Source organism: Equus quagga, chromosome 5 (assembly GCF_021613505.1).
Source record: "Equus quagga isolate Etosha38 chromosome 5, UCLA_HA_Equagga_1.0, whole genome shotgun sequence".
In the NCBI taxonomy this organism is placed as follows: domain Eukaryota; kingdom Metazoa; phylum Chordata; class Mammalia; order Perissodactyla; family Equidae; genus Equus; species Equus quagga.
Window position 1 is genome coordinate 119,334,710 of NC_060271.1, and position 22,714 is coordinate 119,357,423.

The 22,714-nt window shown below is 36.5% G+C and overlaps 1 protein-coding gene across 10 annotated transcripts in view; it reads right to left on the minus strand.

Moving 5' to 3' along the window:
• NCOA1 (nuclear receptor coactivator 1) overlaps window positions 1-22,714 on the minus strand; it is a 250,473-nt gene that overhangs the window by 186,187 nt on the left and 41,572 nt on the right. For all 10 annotated transcript variants that reach the window (XM_046661263.1, XM_046661261.1, XM_046661260.1 and 7 more), the window contains exon 2: window positions 12,410-12,545. The gene's annotated coding sequence lies outside the window, so the exon portion shown is untranslated. The remainder of the gene's footprint in view (window positions 1-12,409; window positions 12,546-22,714) is intronic.

A 22,714-nucleotide genomic window follows, 5' to 3' on the forward strand; every position in this document is an offset into this window, starting at 1 on the left:
CAATAGATGCAGAGAAAGCATTTGACAAGATCCAACAGCCATTTATGATTAAAAAAAACTCATAACAAAATGGGGATTGAAGGAAATTATCTCAACATCATAAAGGCCATATATGACAAACCCACAGCCAACATCATACTTAATGGCAAAAACTGAACGCCATCCCCCTGAGAACAGGAACAAGACAAGGATGCCCACTATCACCACTCTTATTCAACATAGTACTGGAGGTTTTGGCCAGAGCAATTAGGCAAGAGAAAGGAATAAAAGGAATCCAAATAGGGAGTGAAGAAGTGAAACTCTCGCTGTTTGCAGACGACATGATCTTATATATAGAAAACCCAAAAAAATCCATTGGAAAACTAATAGAAATAATTAACAACTATAGTTAGTAAAGTTGCAGGGTACAGAATCAACCTACAAAAATCAGTTGCTTTTCTATACTCCAATAATGAACTTACAGAAAGAATATAATATAACTCAAGAATATAATTCCATTTGCAATTGCAACTAAAAAAATAAAGTACCTAGGAATAAATTTAACCAAGGAGGTGAAGGACTTATACAATGAAAACTGTAAGATATTACTGAGAGAAATTAATAATGACTTGAGGAGATGGAAAGAGATTCGTTGCTCATGGATTGGAAGAATGAACATAGTTAAAATGTCCATACTACCCAAAGCAATCTACAGATTCAATACAATCCCTATCAGAATCCCAATGATATTCTTCATGGAAATAGAGCAAAGAATACTAAAATTCATATGGGGCAATCAAAGACCCCAAATTGCTAAGGCAATCCTGAGAAAAAAGAACAAAGCTGGAGGCATCACAAGCCCTGACTTCAAAATGTACTACAAAGCCATAGTGACCAAAATGGCATGGTACTGGTATAAAAACAGGCACATGGATCAATGGAACAGAACTGAAAGCCAAGAAATAAAACCACACATCTACAGACACCTAATCTTCGACAAAGGTGCCAAGAATATACAGTGGAGAAAAGACAGTCTCTTGAATAAATGGTGTTGGGAAAACTGGACAGCCACATGCAAAATAATGAAGGTAGACCATTATCTCATACCATACACAACTCAAAATGGATCAAAGACTTGAAGATACGCCCTGAAACTATAAAACTCCTGGAAGATAATATTGGTAGCACACTCTTTGACATCGAACTAAAAAGGATCTTTTCAAATACCATGTCTTCTCAAACAAGGGAAACAAAAGAAAAGATAAACAAGTGGGAATTCATCAGACTAAAGAGCTTCTGCAATGCAAAGGAAACTAGGATCAAAACAGAGACAACCCACCAATTGGGAGAAAATATTTGCAAATCATCTATCTGACAAGTGGTTAATCTCCATAATATAGAAGGAACTCATACAGCTGAACAATAAGAAAGCCGGTTCAACCTGATCAAAAAGTGGGCAGAGGTGATGAACATTTTTCCAAAGAAGATATACAGATGGCCAATAAACACATGAAAAGATGTTCAACATCACTAATCATCAAGGAAATGCAAATCAAAACTACACTAAGATACCACCTTATGTCTGTTAAAATGGCTATAATCACTAAGACTAAAAATAACAAATGTTGGAGAGGGTGTGAAGAGAAGGGAACCCTCATACACTGCTGGTGGGAATGAGAACTGGTGCAGCCACTATGAAAAACAGCAAGGAGATTCCTCAAAAAACTAAAAATAGAAATACCATATGACCCAGCTATCCCACTACTGGGTATCTACCCAAACAATTTGAAATCAACAATCCAATGTAAGATATGCACCCCTATGTTCACTGCAGCACTATTCACAATAGCCAAGACGTGGAAGCAACCCAAGTGCCCATTGACCGATGACTGGATAAAGAAGATGTGGTGTATATATATACAATGGAATACTACTCAGCCAGAAAAAAAGACAAATTCACCCCATTTGCAATAACATGGAAGGACCTAGAGGGTATTATGCTAAGCGAAATAAGCCAGTCTGAGAAAGACAAACACCAGATGATTTCACTCATATGTGGAATATAAACAAGTACTTGGACAAAGAAAACAGTTAAGTGGTTACCAGGGGAATGGGGGTGGGGGAGGGGCACAGAGGGTGAAGGGGAGCTCTTATGCGGTGACAGTCAAGAAATTATGTACAACTGAAATCTCACATTGATGTAAACCATTATGAACTCAATAAAAAAATTTGGGATCTACACAAAAGAATAAAGAGCACCAGTAACAGTAAATATATTAATAGATATAAAAGACACCTTTGTCTAAGTTTTTCATTTCTGGGGTTTTTTTTCCTCAATTGTCTTAATTTCAAGAAAAATCTGTGCTTACAGTAGAAACTAAAAAAGTAATCCCCCCGAAAAGAATCTCACTCTCATGAAGTAACCATTGTTAAGACATTCAAACTGATTTTATAACATTAATTGGACATATTTCCATTTTTTTATGATCTCTAGAACAGTTTCTTACCATAGGAATTATATTTTGCTCGAAAGCTAGAAAAAAATCATTGGCCAAACCATCTGGCCCCAGAACTAATTTTTGGAGAAAATTCTTTGAAGTTTCTTCCATTGTTCTTGGTTTACCCAGATTTTCTTTTTCTTAAAGCAGCTCGGGCATTTCACAATTCATTTCAGAGAGATTTCAAATAAACTGGCTTAGAGTTAACAAGTAGAACTCTCTCACAATTTTAAACACCTCTTTTCTGTTTTTATAACCCCTTTTTCTTTCCTACTTTGGTTTTCTATCTCTTCCTTGATAAGATCAGCCAGATATTTGTTTACTTTGTTTTTTAACCCTAAGAATAGCTCTTTGATTTTTCAGTTCTACAGTTTCTGGTTTTCAATTCATCTGTTTCTGCTTTTATTTTATTTATAGCCTCCCTTTCTCCCACACGTCTATTTTGTTGGTTTTATTTGTTTATTGTTTTACCAAATTCTGAGGCTGAGTACCACATTTATTTTTTTAACTCAGTTTACTTCTAAGTACAGTATTAGTCTTATCCCGAGTCTCATTTCAGTTTGCTAAATAAGCAGTTGTTGTATATCTGATCTCCTGTTTGACTCAATATTACTTAAAAATGTTTTCTGTTTGATTTTTCCAAGTGGTTGGAGTAGTGCCTTTTAAACTCCTGTTGTAATGACTGAATGGACATAAAGTTTCAGGTTTTCTGGAATTTACCGAAGTTTTCCTTTGTGGCTTAACTTAAAATTTATTATTTTTTTAAATGTTGCATAGTCAACTGGGAAAGTATACTTAATCTCAAATTTAAATGAAAGCTTTATAAGTAACTAAATAAACCCCATTATCAGCAATGCAGGTCTTACACTACACTTCTTCAGGCTTTCAATTTTTACTAGCATTAAATGCATTCATACGATATTAAGAGTAAGGACAGAAATTCTCAATTTTACACCTAACCTAACTTTATGTTTACGCTGCTAGATCTGTAATAGGCAAAGAGTGTTTCTTAATAATGTGAAGAACTTCTCATTTCAAGGAGTGTCCAAAAAATTCTTGAAAATTTTAGTAGCTGTTTAAGTTGACTTCCACATTAAACATTCCCATGTTCATTTTTAATTGAGGAAGACAAAGTATAAAATACTTGAAAAGTCACTCCATATCAAACCGACTTTCAAAACCAATAAAGCATCCCTCCTTTTTCTACGGTAAAATGTGGTTTGACAAGTAAACAGCATGTTAGAACTATGACCTTTCTTGTATGAGACACTATACTCCAACTAATATATCTGTGATAACAATGAGTTTTCAGGAGCTCTATCATATCATAAACTTATACTGAACTAGCAAAATCTCTAAATCCTGGGTTTTCCCAAATCTATGCTTTTGCATTTTGTTTAAACTAGAAGAAGAACTCACTTCCTTTTTGGATTCTGATCAAAAATCAGTTTCCGAACGCAAACTTTTGGTTTCACCCCAAGAGAAAGAGATGGATGAATCTTAGTTCTACTGTGAGTTAACTTCAAAGTAAGCCTTACTAAGAAGCAGTTTCCTTATACATAAAATAGATGTAATAATAGTTTACACCTCACTAGGTTATTGGGATAATATCTGAAAATATAAAGTGTCTATCACAGCACCTGACACACAGTAAGCATTAGATATTAGCTATTACTATATTTTTGTTTTCCTCATGTCAGTTTTCTTCTCCCTGAAATTCACTGATCCCATACTCTGTAACTGACTACATTAACTATGCCTTCTCATTTAAGATCATCTGCAGAACAATAAATGCCTCAATGCCTTTACCAACTAATTGATAACAGATGTTAAACTGAGCACCTCTCAACTATGCTTACCCTTGCATATCATTTTTTGGTTTCCATAGCATCCAGGTGTAGTTTGGAAAATATTTCATCTCTCTATTCAAAGCTTTCATGATCAAGTAGAAGAGTTTCTGTCATATACATTTACTTAATTCTTCAAAAGATATCTTTATCTCTTACCAATAAACTATAGCTCATAAAACCAAACCCTTTTTGTTTTTAAGGAAGACTAGCCCTGAGCTAATACCCATTCCCATCTTCCTCCACTTTATATGTGGGTCGCCTGGCACAGCATGGCTTGATAAGTGGTCCATAGGTTGGCACCCAGGATTCCACCCACCGAACCCCAGGCTGCCAAAGCGGAATGTGTGAACTTAACCGCTGCACTGCTGGGCCAGCCCCACAAACCTTTTTCTTTAACACGGCCAAGCAGTAATTGGTTATTCAATTTCTTTTTTTTTTTTAAGATTTTATTTTTCCTTTTTCTCCCCAAAGCCCCCCGGTACATCGTTGTGTATTTTTAGTTGTGGGTCCTTCTAGTTGTGGCATGTTGGATGCTGCCTCAGTGTGGCTTGATGCTTGGTGCCATGTCCACACCCAGGATCCCAACCAGCAAAACCCTGGGCTGCCGAAGCAGAGCGCGCAAACTTTACTCCGCCACCGGGCCAGCCCTATGGTTATTCAACAGCTATGCCACTCAATAATTATAACTGTCATTTGGAAAATGGAAGAAACTCTTCTGCCTCTACCATCTTCAGTTTCCAAATACTTTAATATCATTTTCAAAAATACCATTAAAGATATGGTAAAAGGTTGCTTCAGTTTATTACCATAAAAAATAACAGGTGCACCCAGTTTGGAGGGAGGAGGTGGTGAAGCATAGAAAATAGCACAACTTTTAACTAGCTATACCAGGTCTTCAGATGGCCACTTTCCATAACCTTCAGGAAAAAGGCATCTGTAATTGTGACCTATCTCTTTCTCTTGAGGGTGAAACCAAAAATTTTCCTTCTTTCTAGAATCTATATACCTCCTTTCATGAAGCTTAGCTAATTTACGACATCATAATGTACTTTGCAGCTGGCCACAGAGAAATTAAAAAACCCGTGGAGTTTGGACACGTCACATTTTCCCCCTAAACTGTTCCCACCCCACCTCCCAATAGGCAAGTACTCTTTTGGCAACAAACTCTCAGTAACCTTTCTCAAACCCAGAGACTATTATAAAAAAGTCCCTTACAGAGATTACTCATTAAACCACCATAGCACATTATCAACAATTATTTCCACCTGTCCCAGGTCTAGGACTTCTTCAAGTCACTAAGCCACGTTCTCTCCCCGCTGTTTCAAAAGTTAAATAGGGGCCAGACCCGTGGCCGAATGGTTAAGTTTGTGCACTCTGCTTCAGCAGCCCAGGGTTTTGCTGGTTGGGATCCTGGGGGTGCACATGGCATGGCTCATCAAGCCATGCTGATGCGGTGTCCCACATGCCACAACTAGAAGGACCCACAACTAAGAATATACAACTATGTACCAGGCAGCTTTGGGGAGAAAAAAGAAATAAAATCTTTAAAAAGAAAAAAGTTAAAGAAAAAAGAACAATTCTTAAACAAATTTATGAAGTAGTTGTCTCAAACCAAACCAGGAATATTTACTAGATACATATTATGTGTTAAGCAGTGTGCTGAGTGCTTTGCCTAATTACCTCATGTAACTTATGTAAAGTCAGGTGGGAAGTAATTATAGAATATGTGGGGGGGTTGGGGAAAGTAAGGAGTAATTTTATCCAAGAGTCACAAAGAAATTCAGCAAGCAGGACCAATAAAATCAGCAGGTAAGTGAAAGTAAAATGAGCCATGAATAGGCTGCTTACAGATCAGGAGGTAAATATAATTTAAAAAAAAAAGACCACCGGAAGCTGTTACAATACACTTTATTCTTTGATTTCTGGCTACACACTAAATTAATTCTTAGTCTCTTAGTGAGTAGCCTGTATTTGTAAAGGAGTAAACTCAATTGATTCTGGATTCCCTAAGTATTAAGACGATTTCCAAAATCAAAATTACAAATGAAAACTGGTATTTAAAAGTTTAACTTGTTAGCACACTAAAACAAACAAAAGAAACAAAAGGTGTAAGGATTAGAGTAGAGGGATGTATAAGGGGAGATACAAAAACCAGAGAAACATAGACTCTAGAGCTAGAACACCTGGATTCAAATCCCAGCTCTATGACAGGCCAGTGAAGTAACCTCAGGCAAGTTACATCTACTTCACTGGAGCTCTTGCCAGGATCTAATGGGCTAATACATATAAGTGCTTAGAAGAGAGCCTGGTAAATACTAAGCACTATATAGTAAAACTGTCCTTTGTAGGCAATATGATTTTCCATATAGAAAACCCAATAGACTCAAGAAATTATTAGAAATGAGAATTCAGCAGGTTGCTAAATACACGTAATTCACTTGTATTCTTATAAGACAACAAAGAGAAAAAGTAAATTTCAAAAAAGCTGAGAGAATTACATCACCACCACCACAAGCACCTTGCTTAAGCAATGATCAACTCATAGCCAATCTTGTTTCATCCCCACCCACAGCCTCCCATCTACTCCAGATAATAATGAAGCAAATCCCAGATATATCCTTGCATCCATCTACATTTCAATATGTAGATTCTATCTCTAAAAGATAATGACTCTTTTTTAATGTAACTACATACTGTTATCACACCTAAAAATTAACAATAAATTATTAATATCAGATTCCAGTGTTCAATTTTCCCTGATTATTTCATAAATATTTATTAAAATCTCAACCCAAATAATGTCCAAACACTGCTATTAATCTAAAGTTTCCTCCATCTCTCTTTTTATTCCTCCTTATAACTTATTTGTTGAAAAAACCAAGTTGTGTGTCCCAAGGACCCCTCCACAGCCTAGATTTTGCTGACTGCATCCCACGGTATCATTTCACATGTTTGTCTTCTGTTTCCTGTAAAATGGAAGTTAGAGCTAGGCTTGATCAGATTCAGGTTCAAGCTCAATTTTCTGGCAAAGATACCTCATAGATAGTGTTGTGAACTTTCATTAAGAAAAACCTAGTATCTGCTTATTTCTCTGTGATGTCAGCAGCCACAGATGATCTTTGCTTAGGTCCAGGAATTCATTAAAAAATGGTGATGTTCTATTTACCACTCCTTCATCTATTAACTAAAATACCCCTGAGAAAATAAACTTCCCCTCCTCAACTATTTAGTTACCTTCAGGTACAGTTGGTTCCTTAGCATACTCCAAAGAAAACACATGAGTTTTCTGTAAGTATCATTATGAACTCATGGATGTAAATGTATTTTACGTGATTGATTATAATGCATCTATGCTTACTGATGCTCAAATTGTCTCATCTTTGGCCAGGCAGAGCCTATTCAATTAAGCACCTCAGCTGTTTTGCCACAACCCTATTAGTGTTTGATAACTTCCTTGCAAGATGTTCAGGGCCCCAGGTCCAGAATTAGCTTTAGCTTTCAGTCAGTTTCCATATTCAGCTAGTTTCTTTCTTATTCTTTATTTCTACTAAATTAAAAATTCCTAATTCTTAATTATAAATCAGCTGTGTTATACATTCTGGATATTAGGATGGAATATGGACCCAGAAATTACCGCAAGATTTTTCACTGAAGTCTACTTTCAGCATTCCATTGAATGCTGTAAAAAAGCAAACTCACTCAAAAGTGGAAGTTAAATGCTTCAATTTGAGCGATTAGAGCAAAAAGATTCCTAATCTATTCTCTGCTTGCTTTTTGGCTCTAGAAAGTATTTCTCCATGTTATATTTCAAAATTTGGGGGACCGGCCCCGTGGCGGAGTGGTTGGGTTGGCACGCTCTGCTGCAGGCGGCCCAGCGTTTCATTGGTTCGGAGGGTGGGCGCGGACACGGCGCCACTCATCCAGCCACGCTGAGGCGGCATCTCACATGCCACAAGTGGAAGGACCCACAACTAAGAATATACAACTATGTACCGGGCTTTGGGGAGAAAAAGGAAAAAATTTTTAAAAAAAATCTTTAAAAAAAAAAATTTGGATGTGGTTTTTAAACATACACAATAAAAATTCACTTTTTTTCTTTCATAAATGAATAAATCATCAAGCGTGGGGAAATAGACAAACTCTTAGAGACTGAATCATTTTGTACCATAATTCAGACATAAAATCCTCATATCTCATCCTTAATTTAAAACTCATGATATAGCGAATATGAAGCTATAAATTCTATTTGAAATACTAAATATATTTGCTAAGTAATGTCCCCTGGAAACAACAGAAATGGTATTATCAGTAGTAAAGAAATATTTATCTCATTTTACTAAAAAACTAATTAAACATAAAGCCGTGTCACCCTACAGAGGTGGCACAGATCACTGTGGAAAAGCAGAACGCTATACTTGCTGACCATTTCTCCAAAAAACTCTAAAAAGACATGGCTTTAGAGGCCAAAAATTGCTTACATCCACAATTTTTACTATTTCCTTCAACACAAAGTAACAATCAGAAATCACATTACTGAATGCCAATTCTTCTCTCTGAAAAAAAGTGAGATATGAACTGATATCCTGGTGTAATTTCTTTTACTCACAGATCAAGTGCACCCTTTCCTGCAGCTAAAGTTGTTGGGCTCTGATCAGGGGGACCCATGCCACTTTTCCAGGCAACAACAGGTTAAAAAAACATCCAACCACCACCACCAGCAACAACAATAAACAAAATAACAGCAAAAAGCTCTTCCGTGGTAGTGCGGATTTTTCAGTGATAAATAGTAATACTCTTATATGAAGTGCTGGTATGTCCTCTGCACATCAGTGCTTTCATCCAACTGAAAAACAAAATATCTGCTAGCACGCACACATGACAGTAATTGCTTTTCCAGATGGTATGCCTTTGATAAGGGATTTTTGCCAAAAGCTCATTTTACTTTCTCTCCAAGCATAATATTTGTCATTAACTTTGAAACTGGTTTTACAAGCTTCTCAGTAGTAGTGTGAGTTGATCTGTTCTTTGCTATGAGAAGGATAATTGTGAATGGTAACAACAGTAGTGTGGTCTTGTCTTTAACAACAATATTCATTAATTTCACACTGAAAGCATTATTTTATACAATTTTATACACATTTCACTTTTCATAACAAGTCTAAATTAATTATTATAAAGAAGGAAACTGAGACAGAAATATTAATTCAATTCCCCAGGGTAGCATGAAAGTTGAAGAGCCAAAACTTGTGCTCTTTCCATCATACCACAGAGAAAACTATAGCAAGGGAATACCTAGTCCTTTAATATACTTTGCTAAAATCTGTTTTTGAATGTTTTCTTGAGTCCAAATGAAATTTTTTTTCTTTTTCTTCTCTTTTTTGGTGAGGAAGATTGGCCCTGAGCTAACATCTGTGCCAATCTTCCTCAGTTTTGTATATGGGATGCTGCCACAGCATGGTTTGATGAGCGGTATGTAGGTCCATGCCCAGGATCCAAACCCATGAATCCTGGGCCACTGAAGCAGAGTGTACAAACTTAACCACTATGCCACCAGGCCAGCCCTGCAAATGAAACATTTTTAAAAGGTACCACTTTAACTTAATGTAAACTGTAATCCAAGATATAACCTTACAAATGTTCTAGGGCCTTAATTCACATACTGACTTTGTTCTGATACCCCCCCCCCAAAAAAAAACTAAATCCCACAATCTCAAAATCTAAAGTCCTCTGAAAAAAATTACAAGAAAATACTGTTGGGTGCCAGCCCCATAGCACAGTGGTTAAGTTCAGCATGCTCTGCTTCAGCAGCCTGGACCTACACTACTCAATAGCCATGTTGTGGCGGCAACCCACAAATAAAGTAGAGGAAGACTGGCACAGATGTTAGCTCAGGGTTAATCTTCCTCAAGCAAAAAGAGGAAGACTGGCAACAGATGTCAGCTCAGGATGAATCTTCCTCAACAACAATAAAAAAAGAAAATATTTTGAAAAGGTATTATATAAAACTACTGAGCAAAAGTTTGTGAAATTTTCACTTTTCATTTTCAAAAGAGAAAATGACCAATATTAATAGGAGATATCACTCTGTGAAAGCTTGCAAAAGAGAGGGGAGATAAAAGAAATGGACTAATTAGAAATCCCTAATTTAAAGATTTAAGCTACCTAATTTTCGCTATTTGGGACTTCTACAAGTAGAATCATAAATAGTTAACAACCACAACCAATTAGTTAGCAAATTCGATTGATCAGAACCTCCTACTCCCTAATCTTAACTTTTGTTAAGATCTGAATACAGAATTTGTATATTATCTAGGAAGGAATTCTAAACTCTGATTTTATGTGCTCAATTTACGATTGCTTTTAAATGGTTTTCAGATGAAAGTCTTTAGCCTCCCTGACCCTTGAGTAAACATTCTGAATGATACTGTCCTCAACTTCATTCACAATGAAGTTACAGAATAATTTATGCTCTTCCACATATCTAGAATCATTCGTTGCAAAGCCTGGACATTCAATTAATATTGTTACATGAAAGTAAGAAAGAAAGCTATCTAAAAGAAAGAAAATGGTTCTGGCAATAAGACAATTATATATTTAGTCATTACCATTTGATCCAAAATGACATCAAAAACTTTCCGAAAAGTACAATACATCTGATAGCTGCCAGAGAAGCTTTACAACTTCTCATCAAAGCAACCTAATTCCTTTTTATCTGCTATTCGATTCAAGGTAACTTTTCTTTGGCAAAAATTGCTCAGTTACACCAACCCCTTCTAAGAGGTAATCCATTTATTTTAACTGAGGCAGTCTTAGGATTTTCCAGTATCACGGATTCTTATTATTTTAGAATTTATTGCTTTACATATTCTTATTCCAAAACAGAACAAGATGAAATTAATGACCTTAGTAATAAGTCATAGGTTTTTCTCAGATTTTCACCTTCTCTGTATTCCAGCAAGATTAATTTACAAACCTCTAGCAAGAGAACCAACCAACTTTGACCTGTTCCCTACGATAATTATCTTTCTATACTTTCTGCCTATTTGGAAAAATATAATTAAAGAAAAAATATTTCGTTTTTAAATAAACATCTAACTAACTGTACCCTGTTTGGAATTTACATGTAGTTTAGAAAAATAGCACTATGCTTGTTTCTGTTGATACTACATTTCCGTTGATTGTTTTCAATTGTCTTACATAGTCTTTAAACTGGGGATCCACCCCGTGATTTGGAAGTGTCACTGGATTCTTTAATCGTATATCTTCCTTTTCTGGTCCAAGTGAAACCAATCCATCAGATCCCAAAGGTCTACAGGGACAGTCGACAGGGAGTAAAAGTGACACTTCTTGGTAAATACAAAACCCTTAATAATAAGTTTAGGAGAACAGGAGAGAAAAGTTTCCAAATCAATCTAAAGAACAATCACCAGGATCTCTTATATCAGGTGGGTGGACTCTGTCAACAGTGCTGAATTCAGTTGCTCATCTCAGAGGGTCATGACATAGATAAAATAATTATTAAATTGACATTTATTTATTCCAGTTCTTCTAACATAGTTTACTGAGTCTTAATCTTCACTCACCATAATTCTTATAGTTGACATGCTTTCCTAATTATTAGGATTACCTCTTTTTTTTTAAAGATTGGCACCTGAGCTAACATCTGTTGCCCATCTTTTTTTTCTTTTTTCCCTTCTTCTCCCAAAGCCCCCGAGGACATAGTTGTATATTCTAGTTGTGAGTGCCTCTGGTTGTGCTATGTGGAACACCGCATCAGCATGGCCTGATGAGCAGTACCATGTCCACACCCAGGATCGGAACCAGTGAAACCCTGGGCCACCGAAGCAGAGCACGCAAACTTAACTACTCAGCCACAGGGCCAGCCCCAGATTACCTCCTTTTAAGATCTGGATCTTTTCTCAGTTTTTGTGGGTAGTGGGTGGGCGAGGAGGGTGAACTCTTCTCTAAAAACTAACCATTCTAACATAAAAAGTTTTAAACTTATGAAATCTATATATAGAAACCAATGCTAAAAAATGACTGCCAAGGAGTCAAATTAAAGTAAAATTGTGCCTTAAATACCTTAGAATAAGTAGAAATTCTAAATGTCGGTGTCTTCATTTGGAAGCAAAGATTCCTACTGCATGATCTTGCTTGATGGTCCTTGATTTTATCATCAGAGCCAGTTCCAGTTACATTTCCATTAGTATGGATAGATCTAAAGTAGGAGAAAGAAGATACATTTAGTCCACTGAAAACACTACAAATTTTAGATACTGTGACACATCATTGTTTCTCTGAGCAAAGATTCTCACACAGATGCTTTAGTTGTTCAAGAAATGCCAATTCCCATTCGTGTCCCTACTTTAGATTTTAAAAATTGAAATTAAAGATTAAAAGTATAATAAATAAAGTTGATAACAGGTACTTAATTATTAGCTTTAAAAAAGTTCAGATCCCCAAAGGAGGGATGCAGCAAATTGGGCTTTGCATTGGTATTCTAAGGAGGCAAGGGGCCTGTAACTATTAGCTCACTCATCAGAGCTGCTGAAGTCACCCCAGCATCAGTGGCCTCAGTACCCAGTTTCAGGTAAAATGGAACAGTAGGAAGAAACAGAATTCTCAGCAAAAGATAATTCTATGATAAGGAAGTGCCCAATATGATGACTACCATTCATTCCTGGGTCACTGTCAGTGGGATATTACAAGTTGGATTTTACTAAATTAATAGTAGTGCTCTATCTGCCCATTCTACCTCAAAGCTAACTCCAAACAGTGGGGATTTGGCAGACATCAGAGAATTCTTAAGAAATGTAAGCCCTATTGGCTTTCACTATTTAAAGTTTAATTGCTTTAGGCTTTACCACCCAGGGTTAAGCTTTTTACTTAACCCTTAAACATTCCCTTTAGATCACAAAGACACAGTGGATCAGACTCTAGAGATAACCATTATACCACAGGTCAATTCAGGAATTGTGCTAGTTAATTCTACCTGAGGCTCCCACTCCTGTCACCCTTGGGCTTTATTCCAAACACAAGCCATACTGACCAACTATCCTCTCTCCTATGTTCATGCCTACAGTGTTCCTTCTCTATGCTTTCTTACCCACTCCATGGGTTCCCCCACTGCTGCCCTTCCTTCTAACCTTTTCCACAGAGACTTCTGGAAACCCCTTTTACATAGTAAAACAAATCACCTCTACATCCTCAACCTCATCACTGAACACTCCTTTCAACCACTGGGCCAAATCTGGCTCTTGAAAAGAACCCTATAGAGTGAAGGCCAAGGCAGTAGGGGTCAACTCTCTCCACAGCGACATCGCCAGACCCAAACTCACAAACAATCCCCTTCCTTCTCTCAGGCTCATGCCATCTGGATATCCTACCCTCTTCTTCTCTTTGCCATTCAATATCCCACTCTATTTTTTCTAATTTGGGTCCAGACTCAATCCCTCAGGTATACTCTACCTACCCTTTCATCTCTCCAGTTGCTGTGCTATCACCAGTCTCAAAATCTTGGTTGTCATCCCAGCTATAAATCCACCTGGTATGTTACTTTCTTCCTTCCACTTCACCACCCTCAAATTCCTAATCCTGCATCAATCCCAATCACACACAGAGAAAAATCAAAAGCAAGTGAGGTCTTCAAATTCAGTTAGACACTGAATGCTATCCAGTAACTCTTTTACATGTTGTTAATTAGATCCTTCTCCCAAAACTCACACTGTCTTTGTTTCCAAATTTTTGCCACTCTCCCTCTTCCAGCCCTGTGGGGAGTAGGATGGGAGAGTAGTTTCTTCATGTTTTTCTTGACCGTTTGTGTAGGTTGTTCATATTGTGAAAATATCATTTCTTTTACTCACTTTTAACATTTTCTCAGTCTATTGCTGGCTTTTAATACTGAAGTTTTTATTTTTAGGTGGCTAGATTTGTCCATCATTGCCTTTTTCATTTCTTTTATTATTTCTCTGCTTAGAAATTTCTCCCCCTTCAATAATAGCAGGTACATACTCTGACTTTAACTTTTCTGTGGACTAGTTGTTTGAGTACTTCATTCCAAATGATGTATGGAATGAGATTTGACTCTAAACTGAACTATGTTCCAAATTGCCAGTTTTCCTCGCAACATTAAGTAGTTCTCATCGTTCTATGGTTTATAAAGTTTCTTCTTAATATATTTCACTTATATGCCTACAATAAGGTTGATTTCTGGGCTATACTCTGTTTAAGTAATATAATTATTGATTCTTTATATGTTTTAATTGTGATAAAAATATTCTTTGGTATTCTCATCTCCTTATTCTCCCTGACCAGAGTCAGATACACTTTATCAGTTTGTAAAGATAACCCTGGTGATTTCATGACTAAGAAATGGTGGCCCAGTCTATTCTTTGAGTGCTGTGTATTTCTCTTATAGTTGCTGCCTACACACAATGCTCCTTTCTGCTTTTAGTGATCACCCATAATATTACTGGGTCTAGAACCAAAACCTTTCTAATCGGGCTAGAAAGCCACCCGTTTTATATACTTATTCACCTGAAGACAGATTCATAAAACCTTGTTTGTTGCAACTTTCCATGCTTTGTATTTACTTTTTCACTGGTAAAATCTGGTTTACATAAAACAAAGTTATCTCACACACAAGTTGTACAAAATAAAACTTGTATATGCCAACATTTTTTTATCAGCTCTTTAGTATTTTTCAGATCCTTTTAAGATCCAGAGTTACATTTATTTTTTACTTTTTTTGAACACGTACTACATTCACATGAATGAAGAAATCAAAATGTAAAAGGAACATACATTTGAGAAGTTTCATTCCTATATCATCCACATGCAGCTCACATTGCCCTTGCTTACACAGGTCATCACTTTTATTAGTTTCTTGTATATCGTTTCAGCAACTCTGTACGCAAATACACCTAACTACAAATATAGTATTATTCCTCCTGCCTTTTTATATAAAATGTTCAGTTTTGCACCTTACTTTTTTTCACTCAGTACAGCCTGCAGATTTTCCATGTTAGTATATGTTTCTTCATTGTTTTTTAAAGCCTCATGATAGTTCATGGTGTGAATATATACTCATTTGTGTAACAAAGCCCCTATTTTTAAGAAATTAGATTCTATGAATTTAAGTCTTATTTCTGAAAGTAATTTATTACAAGAGCAACAACTGTACAAACCAAAAAGTACAGGAACCTATGTGGGGTGATTTCACAAGTTTTTATTCCATTAATAAATATAAGTTCTCTTATGCATTGCTTTATCGTTTATCTCGAGTTTATTCTATGATCCTATCTAAAATCTATCAGATCTCCAGTTTATTCTATGATCCTATCTAAAATCCATCAGCCATTATAGTCATAATCTCTGAAAGTAGAACAATAGCCCTCAGGGTGAGAGGCCTCCAGTTCAACCTCACAGAGGGTTTCAATGGGCCTGTAAAAATGAAATACAGTTGTACCAGAGCCAAGACAGTTGTGCAAGAAATGTTCCATTCTACTTAGTGGGATCAGGAAAGGCTTCAAAGAGGAGGTAGCCGTTTGTGTTCAATCCTAAATGAAGTGCTCAAGAGGCAGATGAAGGTAAGAGAAAACTTAAAGAGGGATCAAAATAAACAGCAGTTTGAAATAGCATACCTTGTCAAGAACTCTTAAGTAGTTCCACTTCCACTTAGAATGCAGAAAGCCACAAAAGAATGTTGTTCCCACCCTAATGAGACAAAAGCCAGATCTATAAAATCGAAACTTCTCTTGAGCCTAACAAAGAGTTGAGGTTAGAAGGCAACCAAGTAAATTTGATTCCAAAGAGGAACAAGTTCCTCCAAGGAGAAATCATACACACAAATTGTTTTACCTTTGGCAGGTCACAGAAAAAGAAGTGGCCACCATACAAGCGCATAAGAAACACTCAGCTACGATTTTAACAAATTCTTAAAGACCAAGTAGAGATTAGTGTATCAGTTAGGAATAGTTGGGGACCCTAGACACAAGGAGAGTTTACACTCAATTGCAAGTTCTTCTACATGCCTCAACCAGATGCTCACAAGAAAGATCAGAGGTAGGACAGGAAAGCAGAGAGAGCCCTGCATCATTGGGGCAAGAGTGCAAGAGCTGACAAGCATAGGCCTGAAGCCCTGCCTGATTCCCCAGCCTTTCTCCCACACAGAGCAAAAGCCTTGAGCCACTAGGGAAAGGACAGAAAACCTTCTTACCCCAGGGTCCAGGAAAAAACCCACTGCTTCAGAGGAAAAGAGAAACAAACTGCCTCTGCCTCTAGGGGAGGGGGAGAAAACACTCTCAAGCCTCCAGACACAGGCAAAAATATACTAATGCTAGGAGAGGACAGAGGCAAAAAAAACCCTCTGCCACTATGGGGGAGAGGAAGAAAGAAAAAGTCTTGGGCAAAGGATCCTGCACCAATATCAAGAAGAGATCTACTACCACTAGGGGAGGGACAGGATATTGCTAGCCAAGACCCAACACAAATATACAACAGAGTTTGACTGCCACAACAGAGAGAGCAGAAAAGCTGAGAAGGCCCTACTACCAGTGCCCAGAAACATAGGGCCTGACCAGGATTGAGTCTGGACTGGAACAAAAGAGAAGCCTGCCCTGCCCCACAAGCATAGCATTGAGTAACAAGCAACAATAGTCTATCATTGGGAAAGGGACAATAACATGAAGAGAAATCTCTCTGTTGCACAAATGTGCAAAGACTGTTGAAAGATGAGGGCGGTTCAGAAACACAAAGAAAATCCTGTAGTACCACATGCCACACTCTAAACACAAGGGAACAGCAGCTAACTGCTGGAGAAATCTGAAGCCTGTGGTGCAGTGAAGGTAATGATGGCAACAAAATCAAAACCCAGCTCAATTCATGATTAGATTGACTCAACCTCCAACACAAACAGCCTGACAAAAGAGGATCACTTCAACCTCTCCTATTCTTCTGCATCCAATGGTGAGCCATTAAATCAAAAATTATGAGGTATGCACAAAAGCAAGAAAAAATTACCCTTTGTCAAGATATAATGCAATCAGCAGTATCAGAAATGCTTCAGATATTGAAACTATGAGACATTTTTAAATAATATAAATATGTTAAATGACCTAATAGAAAAGGCAGACAACATGCATAAAGAGATGGAAAATCTCAGCAGTGAAATGGAAACTTTAAAAAAGTAAAGGCTGGAAACAACAAAAAAAAATATTAGAGAAGAAAAATTCCTTTGACAGGTTCAACATCAGTCTGGACATAGCTGAGGAAAGAATTAGTGAACTTGATGACAAGTCAACAGAAATAATCCAAAATGAAACCATAGCTTAAAAGAACGGGGGAAAACACAGTTTAGGGCGTCCAAGAGCTATGGAATTATATAAAAATGTCTAACATCCATTGAACTGGAGCCCCAGGAGAATAAAACAAATACAATGAGATACAAGACATACATGAAGAGATAATGGCCAAGAATTTTCCTAAATGGATCCAAGACAACAAACCAAAGATCAAAAAATCCCAGAGAATCCCAATCATGATAAATATCAAAATGCACACAAACATACATACATGGATATATCATAGTCAGACTGCATAAAAACAAAGATAAAAATCTCAAAGGCAGAGAGAACAAAGAAACATTATATACAAACAACAAAGATTAAAATTTCCTGCTCTTCAGGAAATTACACAAGCCAAAAGACGATACTGAGTATACATCTTTCAGGTACTGAAAGGAAAAAGAGCTGAACACAGAATTCTACAACCAGTTAAAATATTTTTCAAAAATGAAGGAAGAAAGAAAGATTTTTGAAGAATAAAACCTGAGAGAATTCACTGCCTTTAGACACCAGAAATGTTAAAGGAAGTTCTTTAGGCAGGAGTGAAAATTTGGATCTACAAAAAAGAAATGAAGAGCATTAGAAAGAGAAGGTAAATATAAAAAACTATTTCTTTTCTTATTTTTATTCATTTTAGAAGGTTAAACACCAACTAAAGCAAAAAATAATGTATTGTGGAGTTAATAACATATACAGAAGTATACATGTATAAAATACATATATACCATCACCTAGAGCAACCACTAATATTATGTGTGTGTGTGTGTGTATATGTATGCATGTGTTTGTGTACATATATATGTGTACATATATAGAATAAGCCAAGTGTTAGATAAAATGGAATTATGAAAAATAATTAATTTAATACAAGGGAGAAAAACAAGAAAAATAAACAAAAAAATTTAAAAATAGTAAACGAACAGCAAGGTGGTAGATTTAAATCCAAACTTATCAATGATTATATTAAATAGAAATTATCCAAGCACTCAACTAAAAGGTAGAGATTATCAGATCAAATTAAAAAAACAAGGTCCAACTATATGCTATCCACAAGCCCTTTACTTTAAATACAAAGACAAAGAAAGGTTAAAAGTAAAAGGATAGAAAGGAAAGATAGCATGGCTATATTAATATCTGACAAAGCAGACCTCAGAACAAGGAACATTATCAGGGACAAAGAGAGACACAATATAATGATAAAGGATCAATTCATCAAGAAGGCATAGCAATCCTATATGTGTTTTCACCCAACAACACAGTTTCAAAACAAATGAAACAAAAACTTAAAAAACTGTAAGGAGATTAGACAAACCCACAATTACAGTCATAGACATTAATACTCCTTTGTTATTAACCAACAGAACGAGAAGACAGAAAAAAAAGACTTGACAACACTATCAACTGACTTGACCTAACTGGACATTTATAGAACATTCTACACTACAAGAGGAGACTATACATTCTTCTCAAGGGCACACAGAATATTCACCAAGAAAGACCGTATTGTGGGCCATAAAACAAACCTCAAGATCATTAAAAGAATTAAAATCAAATAACGTATTTTCTCTGACCAAAACAGAATTAAATTAGAATCAATAACTGAAAGATTAAGAATTACCAAAGATTAGGGGCCGGCCCCATGGCCAAGAGGTTAAGTTCTCGTGCTCTGCTTTGGTGGCCCAGGGTTTGGCCAGTTCGGATCCTGAGCACGGACATGGCACCACTCATCAGGCCATGCTGGGGCAGCGTCCCACATGCCACAACTAGAAGGACCCATAACTAAAAATATGCAACTATGTGTCAGGGGGCTTTGGGGAGAAAAAGGAAAAATAAAATCTTTAAAAAAAAAGAATTACCAAAGATTAGAAATTAAACAACACATTTCTAAATACTCCAAGGGTCAAAAAGTAAGAGATATTAGAAAATATTTATTTTTTTTTTAAGATTGGCACCTCAGCTAACAACTGTTGCCAATCTTTTTTTTTTTTTTCCTGCTTTTTCTCCCTATTCCTCCCAGCACATGGTTGTATATTTCAGTTGTGGGTCCTTCTAGTTGTGGCGTGTGGGATGCCGCCTCAGCATGGCTTGATGAGTGGTGCCATGTCTGAGCCCAGGATTCAAACTGGCGAAACCCGGGGCCGCCGAAGCAGAGCGCGTGAACTGAACCACTCGGCCATGGGGCCAGCCCCTAGAAAATATTCTTAATTGAATGAAAAATAAAACAACATATCAAACTCTGTGGGAGACCACTAAGTAGTTCTTAGAAATTTATAGCATTAAATGCTTATATTAGAAAAAAAGAAAAGTCTTGAATCAATAATCTAAGCCTCCATCTTAAAGAAGTAGAAAAAGGAGAGCAAATTAAACACAAAGCAATCAGAACAAAAGAATAAAATTGAAAACAAAAAACAACAGAAAAAATCTATGAACCCGAAATATAGCTCTTTGGAAAGTTCTATAAAATTGAATAAACTTCCGGCCAGAGTGATCAAAAAAAAAGGAGAGAAGCCACAAGTTACCTATATCAGGTATGAAAAGGGGATATCACTAGAAATCTTATAGATATTAAAAGGATAATAAGAGAATATTATGAACAACTTTATGGCAATATATTCTACAACTTCGATAAAATGTACCAAGTTCTTGAAAGTTTGAAGACAAATCGCCAAGTTCACTCAAGAAATTAGATAACAAGAATAATAGCTCTTGGTATATTAAGGAAATTCAGTTCGTATTTTTAAATCTTCCCATGAAGAAAGTTCCATGGCTAATGACTTCCTTGGTAAATTCTACCAAACACCTAAGGAAGAAATCATACCAATGCCATATAACATATACTCTTCCAGAAATAAATGAGAAAACACTTCCCAATTCATTTTATGAGGACAGCATTACTCTGATAGAAAAATCAGACCAAAAAAAAAACCTGTAAGAAAAATAAACTACAAACCAATACTCTTTCCTGAACATAGAGACAAATGTCTTAATCAAATCTTAGAAGAATGAATCCAGCAATATATAAAGAGGGTACATGCCATCCTCTCTCCTTCCAGTGCTCTAAGCAGACAACGCTTCTACTGCTATTCATCACGGCCAATTTTTCAGGAGTCGGTGGCCTGGTCCTTGACTCCTAGACTCAGTCTGGAAGCTCTGCTGAAATCTGTCCACTGTGGGCGACCTTGCTGGTATTTGAAATACTGATGGCATAGCTTTCAGCATCACAGCAACACACAGACGCCATAGTGTGACAATTGACAGACAAGTGGTGTGGTTTCCTGACAGGGAAACAAACCTAGGCCACAGCAGTGAGAGCACCGAGTCTTAACCACTAGACCACCAGGGCTGGCTCATATCAAGAGACTAAAACATAAACGATCATCTTGCTAGATGAAAAAAAGATTAGAAAAAAACCACAGCCATTCATGAGTCAAAACTCTCAGAAAACTAGAAACAGCAGAGAACATCCTCAGCCTAGGACATAAATCCACAGCTACTATCATACATAATCATGAAAGACTGAATGCTTTCCCTCTAAGGTCAGGAACAAGGCAATAACATCTGCACTCTCCACTTCTATTCAACACTGTACTGTATTGCCAGTACAATAATGAAAGAAAACAAAATAAAACCCTAGAGATGAAAAAAAAAAAAACTGTCTTTTTTCACAGGTGACAGGATTGTATATAGAAAAAAACAAAGAATCCACTACTAAAATTAATAAGTGAATTTAGCAAAATTGCAGGATACAAGGTCAACATACAAAATTCAATTGTACTTCTATATGGTAGCAATTAATAAATAGAAATTAACAAAAGAGTAGCAGTTACATGTGCATCAAAAAAGAAATACTTAGGGTAAATACAACAAAATAAAGGGAAGATCCATGTGCTAAAAATACAAAATACCAAGTGAGAAGTCAAAGACCTCAATAAACAGAGATACATACTGTTTTCAAAGATCAGATCAATCAATATTGTTAAGATATCAATTCTCCCCAAATAATTTACAGATTTAGTGTAAATTCCAATTAAAATCCCATCAGACTTTTTTGTAAAAACTGACAAGCTTACTCTAAAATTTACATGGAAATGTACAGAACCTAGAATACTCAAAACAATTTTGAAAAAGAAGAAAGTTGGAAAATTTAAACTACCTCATTTCGACTTTTTATAAAGCTATAGTTATGAAGGCACTATAATTCTAGCATAAAGATAAACATACAGATCAATGGAACAGAAGAGACAGTCCAGAAATAGATCTACATATTTATGGTCAAATGATTTTCAACAAAAGTACCAAGGTAATTCAATGCAAAAAGAACTATCATTCTAACAACTGGTGCCAGAACAACTGACACCCACATAGGGACGGGCGGATGGAGGAGGCGAAGAACCTCATCCCAACACCTCACATCTTACACAAAAAGTAATAGACCTAAATATAAAAGAAAGAAAAGTTGGGGCCGGCCTCATGGCTGAGTGGTTGGGTTCATGCACTCCACTGCAGCAGCCCAGGGTTTTGTTGGTTTGGATCCTGGGCGCGGACATGGCACTACTCATCAGGCCATGCTGAGACAGTGTCCCACATAGCAGAACCAGAAGGACCTACAACTAGAATATACAACTATGTACTGGAGGGCTTTGGGGAGAAGAAGAAGAAAGAAAAAAAAAAAAAAGACTGGCAATAGATGTTAGCCCAGGTGCCAATCTTTTAAAAAAAAAAAAAAAACCAAAGCCATAAAACTTCTAGAGGAAAACATAGAAGAAAATTGGACCCTACCCTAGGTTAGCCCAGGGGCTAGCAAGCTTTTTCCGCAAAAGGCCATATAGTAAATATTTTAGGCTTTGTCAGCTATACAGTCTCAGTTGCAAATACTGAACTCTGTCCCTGAAGCACAAAAGTAGCCATAGACAATGTGTAAACAAATGGGTGTGGCCATGTTCCAAAAACACTTTATTTACAAAAACAATCAGTGGGCTGAACTGACTGTAGTTTGCCAACCCCTGAGTTAAGCAAAGAGTTTTGAGATATGACACAAAAAACA